We start from the raw sequence: 13,293 nt of genomic DNA, 5'->3' as shown, positions 1-13,293 counted from the left end.
CACAACCTTTCGTGTGTGAGCAACCACACTGTCTTCCACAGGACTCCAATGGGAGCTTGTTGCAAGTTTGAGGCCTAAAGTAGAAAAGGTCAGAATGGAAGGTGTTAGAGTGTAACACTATGAAAGGAGTAAAGGCAGAAACAATTACAGGAATCCAAGTTTTTATTTTTCCCCTGTGGGAACCCAGAACATCCCTCTGGCTGCCCAGGACGGCCAGGACCCCTGCCAGGGGGCTCAGAAGCCCTGGCACAGAGCCCAAAACACCTGTGGTTTTGATTATGACCCATGGAGCAAATTACCAACCTTATATGAAGATCATCAAGGCACAACAGTTTAAGTAGAATATTAGTGGAGTTATCACAGGGTGGAAAAGTAGATTTTAGGGGTTTTGGTATGGAGGTTCAGGAGGCAAGATGGAGGGAACTGGGTGTGTCCAGCCTTTCTCCTTCTTCTTCTTGGCCTCCATCCTCTGCTGTGATGTTGGCACTTTTAGATTGGTTTAGGGTAGAAGCTCACTGTCTAAATTAGGTAATAGGTATTGGAAAGTAATTGTAAACATTGTACATGTAGTTTTTAGTATAAAGACATAACACCACCCCAGGGGCAGGCAGTGGGCCTGGAACTGTCCTGCTGGACAGACCTCAGCAGGGCAGGAGAAAATTTTTATAGGTAAGACACAATAAAAAACCTTGAGACCGAGAACTGAAGAGCTCTGACTCATTCTTCAAGTGCTGGGCTGGGAAAAGAGACTTTTAACAATCTCGGGGTCACAGCAACCTGGAAAGGCCCTGAGATTCCCCTTTTTATTTATTTTAGCTATTTATGGCCTCTTTTAAATAAAATAAAAAAGGAAGTCTCAGGAAATCTTTTAAGAGGCCACTTACAAGCTTTCACTCTAAATTCATTCAGAAAAGCCTTGTCTGTCCAAACTGCTTCCTTAAGCACATTTATTGACAACTCAAATTTGGCAAGGTCCTGGCCTATAGAAGTGTGGTAATTATTTAGTGTTGGTAGCATTGCTAGTGTTTTTGTGCAAATATTCAGTGAAAGAAGAGAGCTGCATGTCTTAGGGTGTTAATTAATTACTTCAGCAGAAATAATTGTTTCCAAGGATTTTGGTTCTCCTTTACAGTAGACTCTGGAAGTTGTAGGCAGATGTCCTAGATCTTGAGGACTCCTTGGCTACTTTCTGTGCAAGTCTGAACTCACATATTGTAAATGTCAAAATGTGCTGTGCAGATGTGTCCAGAACAATGTTGATATTTCTGGTGCTGATTCAGGTGCTGGGGCAAGAACTACTTTCAGTTGAGTTCCAAGCCTCTCTCTGTTCAGGTTGGCTTATAGATGAGTAGAGATGAAACAGATGAAACTGATATAATGTGACCCAGCACTGTTGTTGTCATCTCCTGTCACCCTGCAGTGGTGGGAAGTGCTTATAGTGGCAGTCCCAGACCTGACCTCTGAGTTCCAAGAAGTTTCCTTTCTCTGCTCCTTGACTCTGTTGTATTGGTTTGGAATGTGTAACATTGAGAGCAGGAGATGAACTTGTTTAATGGGTTGTCACCTAGTTTTAGTCATCAGCAATGGTACAGAAAGCTGGAGAAGGTAGGCACCAACTACCACTAAAAGTGTCAGAAAGAGAGAGTAAATATATTCAATTGGGTAAGTAAGGATGGAGCCAGAAGATAATACTTTAATGTTATTAGTGTAGCTGAAAACCAGTGAGAATGGAGTATTTTGTTAGTCTCTTAGGCAGTCCAATTTCATAGCAGACTGTTGATGTTTTATTCAAAACAATAACACTTCTTTTCAGTAGGGTAAATATTGTTTGTGGATGATATTTAATGGGTATGATGACACTGTGTGTTGAGTAATGCCTCTACACCTAAATAATTGACAATTTCAGATTTTAACATCAGACTAGATATAGTTTGGTCCTCTGCTTTCACTAGGAATGTGGTTTAACACATTTTGTGTCCCTTGTTAGAGTGTATTTTTTGGGGACCTGGGCAGAGCCTCTAAGTTGAGTTCATGTAATAGTGGCAAAGAGAAAGGAAAAAATTGGAGTAGATTTGTAAAGTGAAATGGTTGTCCCAGAGGACTCAAAATCCATATTTTATGTATATCTGGGGTTTAATTTATATTTTGTTCCAATTTGTTCCATGGCCTGCTTGCTATCAATTAGAGCACTTTATATGCACATCTGGAGCACATCTTCTGTTAGTCCAGTTCATGCATTCACAGATTGCTTCACAGCATAAAGTTAAATATGATGAGTGCATAGGGAAAAAAAAAAAAGCCAGCATAAACATAGCTTCATTAGCCATGGATGTTTATGTACCTGTCTCCAAACCCATTTTATAGGATGTCATTAGAGTTTCATGTTGTGCCCATCTCATTAGACATGCTAATGTTACAGCCCTGCAGGACATGTTAAACTGAATTCCATTGCTTAATAAGCATCTAAGTATTTTAGTCATCTATTTTTAACCCGCACACACATGCCCTCCCCCCTCCACATTCCCTATTAAACAGGAAAAACAAAGGCAAAGATGCTAGTTAATTTGCCTGGGATATTGGAGGGCTTATTCTCACGGGATTACTTTCATCTCACTAGCAAGTGACAGAAGCTGAATGTTACACAAATGAAACCCCTCTTGTGCTGAGAGAATCCTAATGAATGGATGAAGCTGCACTAAGTAAAGTACATCTCTGATAAGTACCCTCCTTTCCTCATGTATTTACATCCAGGAGGAGTTTTGCTGATGCTGTGACATCAGCAAGCACCCACTGCACTTTGTTCTGGCAAAACAGTCGTCTAGACCTGGCCAGATTTTACAGTCTGCACTGCCTCCACAGTATGGGCAACACTTTTTCCTCTGCTGAAGTGGGGGTTACAGAGAATGATGGGACAGCATGATGGACCTGCAAGGCTTAATACAGTAGAGTCTCGTTGTTGCAAACACTCTCAAACATTCTCTGAAACAGAAATCATGTACTAAAGACTCCAAATTCTGTGAAACTTTGGAAATTCAATCACTTCAGAAGGCCTGTTACTTTGCTTTCATTACCTTCTGGTCTGCCTGATACAAGGGCTTCAAAAGAACAACTCTGCTTATCTGGTAGCCTGGCAACAGTCTTCTCTGAGTCAGAATTGCTGTGTCACAGAATGGGGGTTCAAGGAGATCTGGTGATGAAGAAAGAGTTCCTTCCTTCTGCCTATAGATGCTCCTTGACCATGCATGAAGGGTGCAGAAATGGGAGGGCATGTGGTGAAAACTATAGGTTGGTATGCAAGGTTTCCTTCTAGATTAATTGCTTCATGCAGGGACTTTGAGGATTTAGAGTGTGAGGTGCTGGCTTTACAGAGCTGGTAAATGTCCTTCCTGGGGAATGACTGTCAGAGAGGGACAGGGATGGGCTTAAGGAAATGGGTAAATGGCTGCCCAGGTGTGAGCCTGAGCTGCTTTATGTGTTCTTCTTTGTCTAGATGTAAAGCTGAGTTCTTGGCCACTGGGTATTGACTTTGTTCCAGTGAAATAAATACATCTTAGGAAGTTAGGCTCTGTATTACACTGGTAGGTCTGTTCTTCTTGGGTGTGTATAGCCCCACATGATTACTGTTCATTAGTGTATAAATGGAACCATTCATGTATACCCATTGTGCATTAAGGAAAGCAGGCCTCTGTGGAGCCAAATTAGACAGGCTGTGTGATTAGATCTGCTTGCTAAGGCACACAACACTTTCATTAAACCCAGAGTGCAACATGCAGGTCTGGAGGACAGATCCTCAGCTGAAACATGTTGGCAGTACTCCCTCTAAGTCAGAGAGGGTGCTCTGATTTACACCATCCTCTCTATTTGGAGGAGGTAAAACTTGTTAATTAAAAATCTGTCATGAGCAGCTTGTGCTATTTGCTTCCAGCCATCGGGCATGTGCGGATGTTGCCATCAGAAAAGTCTCATTGTGCTATGCTGCTATTACAACCTTTTGGAAATCAATGTCTGGTTTATTTTTAGCAGGACTTCATTTAAAAGTAACATTTGTGCTATAGTCAGTGCAGTGGAATTACTTTACTGGTTTTTTTTTAAAAAATCTGAAGGTCATTACTGGCAAGTTCTGTTAAGAAGAGTAAATTTTTATGCATATACTTTGAATCATTTCTAGAGGGAGAGAAAAATGTGTTGTGTAGCTATAAAATCCATCTCAGAGAAAAGATATTTTAAACAGAGCAGTTCAACATGTTTCTCAAGTAGTGATATCAACTTCCCAGTTAAGCAAAGTAAAAAAAACCCCATAAAATAAAAAACCCCAAACAAAAAACCAGCAGCAGCCCAAAAAATCCCAGTACAGAAAATCCACACAACATTATGCTTAGTTCACCTTCAAAATATATTGTAATCATCTTGTCTTCTAAAACTAGTAACTATTTAAATGTCAAATTATGCTTTATATAAATCAAACAAATTAAAAACCAAAATATATTCTTGTTGGTTTTACTGTAGCTGCTTCTGGAGTATGGAACTGGGGTAAGTCAGCAGAAGCAGGTTTTAATTTAGGATAGATTTATTCAGATTACACTGTTGGCAGTATTCAAACATGAAGAAAATTTATAATAGAAATTTAATTTATTCTGATTTCATCTGAAGTTATTTTAAATCCAAAGAGAAGATAGAAAATCCTTGAAGGATAGCAGATTGGCACACAATTCCAAAAATGGCTGCTGCCAGTAAGAAGGTATATGAAAGACAGATTTTATTAATCTAGAGCAGTCTTATCTTTGTATAAAATTGTTAGAAAAAAAGAAAAAGATAGGTTAGTTCATTGTGTCAAAAAGTGTGATTTTTTTCCCCCCTAAGCTGTACTGTAGTACTGTACTAAGCTGAGTGTGTTTTCTTTTAACTTGATTTAGAATATTCTTGGGTGAAGCTCATTTTTACAGAGTAAAAGAAATCATTACTTTAGTTCTAGATCTGAATATAAAACATCTATGAACTGCTGAACTCATCCAGTTCCAGCTTTAAATAGTTGGAACATAGTTGTAAAAATTTTAATTATATTTTCATTAAACTAGGGCATTTACTCTCGTGACCAGATTGGATTATTCAAAAGTAAGAAGAGCAGAAATGAGCACTTTATTTGCATGTTTTACTAGAAGAAGGCAAAGCTTTAGGACAGAGCAGGTACTGACCTCCAAGTGCCACTCCACAGAGAAGGATTCACTGCTGGTGTGGTGCCTGCTTCCTATGGACACCAAGGAAAAGTCAGAAGCACCAATGTCCTTTTTTTATCCTGAAATGTCAAAATATCACTTGAAATTGAGAAACAACAACTAATTTTCTTCACTAAATTCCTTAGTTCTTTTTCTGACCAGCAGTTTTTTCAAGGGGCACAGCTCTTCTGGCTTAAAGGCCAAACAAAGCTATGGCAAATGTCATTGCTCCATGAGTTCTTCCTGCTCTCTTCTATATGGACAATTTTTCCATGCTGGGAGAGCAGTTTGTTTACAAATCCATAGGGTTGGATGTCACCAGATCTATATGACCATATTGGCTCAGCCATTTATAATAGATATTTGTTTGGGAAGGGGTGTGGTTAGTGTTTATTTCTCACCCAAGGAGAATTATTAAGGTTTAATATTTGATGGGAACACATCTGGGGAGGGAGAAAGAGAAAGAGAGGATGCTGTGCTCAGTGTACCTCACTGATATATGAAAATATAGGCATTGATGGGCATAAGGAGGTGTGAGGGAGGGGAGGGAGAAAGAGAGAGGATGCTGTGCTCAGTGTACCTCACTGATATATAAAAATATAGACCTTGATGGGCATAAGGAGGTGTTGTATTAAATCTGTCCTCTCTGGCACTATGCTTTGTGAAAGAGAGGACAAGTTAAAGACAACCCCTCCTCTGCCATGTCACCTTGTGCCAGAGAGGCTGGCTTGGTCAAAAACTCACAGCTGTGTCACACAATTTACAAATCAGGTGGAAGTATTACTATGAACCTTGCTATAATAACAACTGGGAGGGAGGCTCAGATAATTTTTCCTCCAAATCTACCTAGATTTAATGGTTTAATGTTTTTATTTTGAATCTCAAAGGTTAAATTGCTAGGTGTTACATACAACGTGAAGAGGTATACATAGGGTGACCACTGATTTTTCTTTTTTCTTTTCCATAGTATTAATGGTCTGCAGTTTGTTGTTTAAAATGTAATAGATTACTGTTGATAATGCAATTTTTATATTCATGAATTGCTCTTAAAAGCATCTGATATACCACAGCTGTATAACTGTCATCAATATTCATCAAGCACATCATGACTAGGCTAATCATGGTTGACCTGTGGTATTGATTTGTCATGCAGGACTGAGCATGGAGTCTTTCAGCACATTATTGCTGCTATAATGACAATATCACAATAAACTTCTGTAATTTCCCACAGCTGACATTCATGGCAGATGAGGGTTAATTTTAGTAATTTCTCTATGTTCATCTTACAGTGTTTCCCTGTGTATGTTTTCTTTATATAGTCTTCAACTGTGTCTGCTTTGCTTATTGCTTTAGTGATGCTACTTGTGTGAATAAATGGTGATAGCAGGACAGCTGTAATACCTAAAAAATACATCTGAAAGGTCTGCTCTCTTTGTTCTAAACAATGTTTGACTGAGGTTCTACTCAAAGTAAGAGCAACTGTATGCCTTACAATACTATTAGTATCAAGAAAACTCTTATCTGAAATTTGAATGCTGACTTCCTCTCATCTGAAATCCTAAACACCCTGATTCTTAGGAAAAGCCAGAGGGAGCTGAGGAAAGGCAAGGCTAAAAGAGAAAGTATGTGAAGTTTGTTACAGAAGTTAGGGATAAGTGTATTTTCATATGCCCAATGCATACAAACACCATTCTAATTACCTACATAGGAATTTGTTATTTAAATATCTGAATTTAAAATAATCTAAATTTAATGATATATATTACATTATGCTTCTGGGTTTTTTTCCTGCCTGAGAATGTGTCTAGCCTGTCACAGAGTCAGTTTTAACATGTGGAATGGGTTTTGTCTTCTGAGCTCACATAGTCTTAGCATAGCCATTCTCCATTCTGTGTAAATATAAATCTAATGTGACTTTGTGTTTTTCCCTAATGAAAAGCAATAGGACTGTTGATATTCTTCTGTTAGATATCAAAATATGTTGTTGCATAAATTAAGAGATTCTCAGTGTTAAAAAAGATGAATCAAGTTTACTAATAAATACTACATACATATAGTAATTTCTATCAGATTATAACAGTTATTTGGGGCTGAGTGCATTTTTAAAATTCACTGGTTTACAATTACAAATGTGACTGAATACATATGCTGAGAAATGTATCAGTGCAGCTGATAAAAGGTTCATTCTCCTCAGAAAGGCAAATAAAGACACTACAGATGCATAATAAAGATTAAAAAGAACAATTCTCCTACATCAGTAGCTATTAACTGGATTATAATTACACCACAGAACAGAGAAAAGAATGAAATTTTTACCTGCTGTGCAAACAAAATAATGATTGAGAATCAGAGAGGTACAGTCTATCCAAAATGATCTATTATTATCATATGCAAGTGGCTGAAATTTACATTAAGTTTTCATTCATGAAGTAAAATAAGATGTCAACAAAATCAGCTTAAACTAATGCTGTTGAAGTGGCATTTTTGTTTCCTTATGACCGTTATGCAAAATCACGTTCTAGGAATATGGGATTAAAGGGAACATTTGGATTTCTGAATACACACCCCTTCCAGCAGCAGATCCAAGAGCTTGAGTAATTGAGTAATGCATGTGACAATTGCCTATGCAAATCGAATTGTTAAAACACTGCATGCTTTTAAACAGCTGTTAAAATGCATTGGATTTCAAAAAAGCCCAAGAAAAGAATGTGTTTATCCATCACTTGAGTGATTTGAATAATAGCTAAAGGCAAGTCAGTTTATATTCATCTTTGTTTAAATTTGTACATGTAACATAGTTATGCCATTCACACTGCTGAAGATCTTACATACCTGTGTCTTAACCGTGAGCAGAATCTTCTTAAAATAAAGATGTAATGAACAATATTGATTCTTCCCTCTGTCAGATTGATAAAATATTTCCCATGCTAAATTTTGCTGTAGAATGAGATACCTTCTTGATCATAAGATGTCTTCAGAGATTCAAAACATGGTTCATGTCAGATGTAGCCTGTCCTGTGAAAGGACATTAACCTGAACCTTTCCAACATTTCAGGGCCAGGCTCTAAGCAGCTTAGCAAATCCTTCTTTGTCTGCTTTGTGCTAAAATTATCAAATTGTTTTCTTGGATTTGCTGGTGAATGTAAATCCAATAAGAGTGTGTCACAGGAACTGTTAAGGTGATTTCTAACCCCCCTGATTAGTACATTCCTGTATTTTCACAAGTGCAGTAGCATGGCAAGGAGCATATTTTGAGTCTAGATTAATTGATCTTGGTGTTTCTGTTTGTAAAAACAGCACATTCATATCGGTGGGCTCTTTACTTACCTATTTAGGGAACATCAGTTCTAACAGTTTGACACCTAAATGAAGGATGATGTGGTGATCATTGTCTGAAAGACGAAATTTGTCACAAAACTTCTTTTCCTGATAGATTTATCCCCATTTCACAAAGCTTCTTGAGGATTTGAAGCTATCCAAGGTGTGGTTCAGGACTGTGAAAGTCTGACTAGCCCTGTGGGTAAATTGGAGAGGACAGGAGGCTTGGATGAAGAAGTCCACTTCACGTAGCCTTCATGTAGCCTTCATGCATCCCTGCCCAATAGAGAGAAAATGCAGAAATTCTCAGTCTATGTGTGTAACTAAAAAGGCAGCTGGCACATCAAGTTACAAAATTAAAAAAAAAAACAGACTCTATGAAAGGCACCATGTAATTGTAGAGTGACACAGTCCATTTCTCATCAGAACTTGAGGTAGCTGAAAAGACAATTTTAATCAAATGAGGAAGTGCACACATTTTGGCTGCTTAGGGGAGGAAATCTGGACCTGGCATTTAAGTGCAGTGGGGCACTTCTGCCCATCTCAGATCAATTTTTTTTCTTTGTATTGCTGAGGTTCCTCCCATGTCTAAATTTGTGAGGAATCATTACTGGGCTGAAATGTTGCCTCCAGTATAAGAATGATAGCTCTGAGGCTGCAATCTAGGGCTCACTGAACTCAGACTAAGGATTTCCATTTATTTCAGTGCTCCTTTACAAGGGGAGCAGTATTAATGGGAATGGTACTTAATGTAGATGGATTGCTATTAAAACACATGCTGAGCACTCATACTTCATGTGTTCTGTGTGGAAATGCCATTAACCTTCTTCTTTTTAAATGGAGCAATACTGTCATTTTGGCTAAACCACAAGCTGAGTCTTCTAAGCCTGTGTTACTGAAATGTCTCTATTAGTGAGAGTAGAGGAATATTTCCAGGCACACATCCACCATCCTGCTGCTTGCATTTTGCCTAAATTTTGATTCCTTAGACTTCCCAGAGATGTGGCTTGCAACCTTGGGGTTGCAGTAAAGCTGCAGGAACCAAAGCATGCTAAGAATTACAGAAATTTGCCTTTTGAAATCAGTAGCTGGCTGGTTCTTTACTGGAAGTGTACTAATATGATTTCATTGGCCTCTTTGTCTTCAATTCAGTTTTAAATACTGTTTTATCCTTTTTGTTGCACCCTTGTACAAGGGAGCAATGCCAATAATCAATCTGCATCCAGGGTTATCTAGCCTCTTGCTGAGTTTAGATGCAGATTGATTATTGGCATTACTCCCTTGTACAAGGGTGCAACAAAGGTGCTGGAAATTTTCCAACTATCAGGAAAATTGAGCTGTAGGTGCAGGGATACCTGAATTGGTCCCACTAAGGCCAGGTCAGGTACCATACTGCCTATAAAGCAATGCTTCTGTCAGACTTAGACACTCCCACTCTGAAGGAAGGTCAGACCTTCTGGGAGTAGCAATCTTGTCCTATTTGTCCTAGTCCCATCTTGGTGGCTCAGTCCTCTGCTGCTCAAGAGCTGATTTATCTTATTTCCCTGACAGTACTGGAAGGCATTTGTCATCCAAGTTTACCAAAGAGAATTGCTTAAGTGAGTCACCGAACTCCAAGAAGTAGATCCTGTTTCCCAGAAAAATGAAGTTTCCATCATGAGGTGAAAGGAAATGGAGGGTTACAAGCATTAATGAGGAATCTTCTGCTGAAAAAATAGTCAAATTTCTTGCTTTTGGGGCAGTTGGACAGCCCTTTGTGTTTGGGATTTCTCCAGGAATTAAACTGGAGAAGCCTGCAGTCAGTGAACATATAATTTATATAACTGTGGTCGACTGATGGTAAATGTCCCTTTTGTGACTCTCTTAGTAACAATGTCATGTGTAGTGCCTCCATTAGGGGCAGTCTTTGCCTGTCTTGGCATTGCAAGCTTCCATTGGAAATGCGTACTTCAGCTGCCTGACCCTTCTGGGTGTGCTCTCCCTTACCTAATTGTCAGCATTTTTAGGCTGTTACCTCTGTGCCTCCTACCTTTATACCTGTGCTGCATGTGTAATGACTATGAAGAAATGTTTATAATGGAACTTAGAAGTCTGATCGAATTGCAACTAAATAATAAGTAAGGCACCTTGAGCATCTTTTTTCTGTGGCTGTGTGGCAGTGGAGCGGCTGTGTGAGCTGAGCCCCGCTGCTGGCAGAGCTGCAGCTCTGCTGAGCATAGCCTGGCCAGCAGAGCCATCTGCTGCTCGCTCTGCACAGGGAGTGCTCAGCCCTGGCTGCACCGTGCCTGCCTGGGAGCACTCGCTCAGAAGAGGCAGCAAACTCACTGCTAGTGGAGGAATGATTGATTTATCAAGCAGGTGCCTGCCATGCTGAAATAGGGGCTGGTCCAACCCTCTTTCAAAACTCAGGGAAGCTCCATGCAGGGAGCATTTGCAAAGGCACCATCTATTATCCAGGACTTTTGTGATGAGATTTTATTTGCTACTGTAATAAAATCAATGAGAAACAAGTATTCATTATTTTGTCACTTTGGTTTTGAATGCAGGCAAGGTGGGCAGTGTTAGGAGTCCGTCCCTTATGTTCACTCTCCTCTCTTCCATGGCTGCACTCCCATTGCCCTGTTTTTGCCTGACTATGGCTCTTTGTTTGCCTACAGTAGCTCCATTGTATGATTTGACTACACAGGGTTATTCTCATGAATCCTGTAAGTCCCAAAAAAGGTGCACTCCTGTGACTGAGGGGCAGCTATTAACTGCAGGAACACAGAATTGCTAGAACCCAGCAGAGCACTGCTCTGCATTGTCCCTAATCCTCACTCTGACTGTGACCAAGCCAGGCGCTCCAAAGGAAACACAAACACTCTGCTGGACTCAGGCTGCCTATCAATAATTCCTACCCCTCTCTTTTAAAAAAATGAAATAAAGAGAAGAACAGCCTGTGGCTATTTTTTCAGCTGAGGCTTATCAAAGTTCTGAGAGCAAAATAGAACCAATTTTGTTGCTTCCTCACACTTTTTTTGTACTGTTGAAAATATATTGGATTTGCAAGGTTCATGCAAGCCATGTCATGGATAGAACTGAATGCATCTTTTATAGCTCAATTGTTACCACTTTATACCACATAGCAGGAACAGCTCAACTTAATGATCATCAATTTATACCCTGAAGCATAAAAGTATGTAGAATTTCAGGATAACAATGAAATAGTTCTGCATGATTTGTTGTCACAGTCACACTTTTGCAAACATAAACAAATCAGAATATACTGAAAGCATTTAATCAAGTGCTGGAATCTGAGAGTGAGTCCACAGCTTCTTGATTGGTAATTCTTGCAAATTAAAGGAACAGAAAGATGTAAAGGCTTATACTGAATCTCAGACAGTCCTGCCTTGGTCTCAATTGGTATCTCTAATTTTGTGTAATTACATGTAGCCTTTGACTGATGAACATGTCTTGCTACTTCTAGAAGATACTTTTTTGTTACAGCTATGATGATTTATCTTACATGTATTTTCTAAAGTTGTATTTTGTAAATTGTTGTCTTTGTGATCAAGATAATGCAGTAAATGCAGATAGGTACAATAAGAGGAAATTAATTTTATGTGGTAAATACTAAGGCATTCTCTCCAGTCAAATGGAAATAAGCAATTAAATCATATTTTTTTACTATATATAAATAGCTGAACTATGCTGGTTTTTTGCCAGGTCTGTCCCTGAGCAATCAGAGGATATTCATGGGAATAGCTACACCCACTTTATCCTCCTGGATAATCCTCCAGGGGAAAGCAAGGAAACAGCTAGGAGCAAACAACCCCAGGCTTTGATACCTGATGAACAATTCCAGCCCAAGGTTGTGTTTTAAACCAAATTTTGGCCTGTCTAGATTTGGACTCTTTCATTTCTGCAGCAAAGAAGTCAGTTACAAAATTTTACTCATTGGCAGCAAAAGTATTTTGTCTCTGTGGTTTGCACTCACATGAGAGGAATACAAGCTGTTTAAACAATCACCTGCCTTCAGCACCAATCTGGAGCAGCTCTGAGCACACATTTATACACATCAGTGTCTGCCCTGCTGGCTGTGCCCACCCTGTGCAGGGCAGCAGCAGTGCCCTTGGCACCTGCCAGCCCAGGCCCTGCACCATGGCTGCTATCAGAACATTCCCAGGCACAATTCAGTGAGGTGATAAGCAGTACAGCACTGCAGCAGGCAGGAAAAGCACAAAGTGGCCACTACTGAGCAGTAGATTCTAACACACAATCAGGTAATCAAGCCCAGGGCAGAACAGGAGCCTGCTGATCCCTGGCTGAACAGCACTGAGAGCTGTAAATTCAGTCTAGTGCATCCCAGTTGAACCTGTTGTTATCCCAAAGCCTATAGCCCCACACTGGGCACCAAACAGAGCACTGGGCACCAAAGAGAGCTCCTGTGCTTTCACCCCCTCTGGCAGCCAAGCTTCACACAGCCACTCACTCACTCCCTCCCTCCCCAGCAGGATCAGGAAGGAATTGGAGGAGTAAACTAGAAAACTCATGGGCTGAGATAAAGACAGTTTGATAAGGAATGCAAAAGCTGTGAAGAGAAGCCAAACAAAAGAAGCCATTAATTCACCATTTCCCATGAGCAGGCAGGTGTTCAGCCATCTCCAGAGGAGCAAGGACCATCACATGTAACAGGGACTGGAGCCAACAAACACCACCATTCCAAATGCTCCCCTCTTTCTACCTTCTTCCTCCCACTTCATATACTGAGCATGATGTCACA

General features: G+C 39.8%; 1 protein-coding gene across 9 annotated transcripts in view; it reads left to right on the top strand.

Moving 5' to 3' along the window:
- Positions 1-13,293, top strand: part of JAKMIP1 (janus kinase and microtubule interacting protein 1) — a 141,897-nt gene that overhangs the window by 120,039 nt on the left and 8,565 nt on the right. The window lies entirely within an intron of this gene.

Source organism: Agelaius phoeniceus, chromosome 4, assembly GCF_051311805.1.
Source record: "Agelaius phoeniceus isolate bAgePho1 chromosome 4, bAgePho1.hap1, whole genome shotgun sequence".
Classification (NCBI taxonomy): domain Eukaryota; kingdom Metazoa; phylum Chordata; class Aves; order Passeriformes; family Icteridae; genus Agelaius; species Agelaius phoeniceus.
The sequence above is the reverse complement of the archived record's forward strand: the minus strand, read 5'-3'. Positions and strand labels throughout refer to the sequence as shown.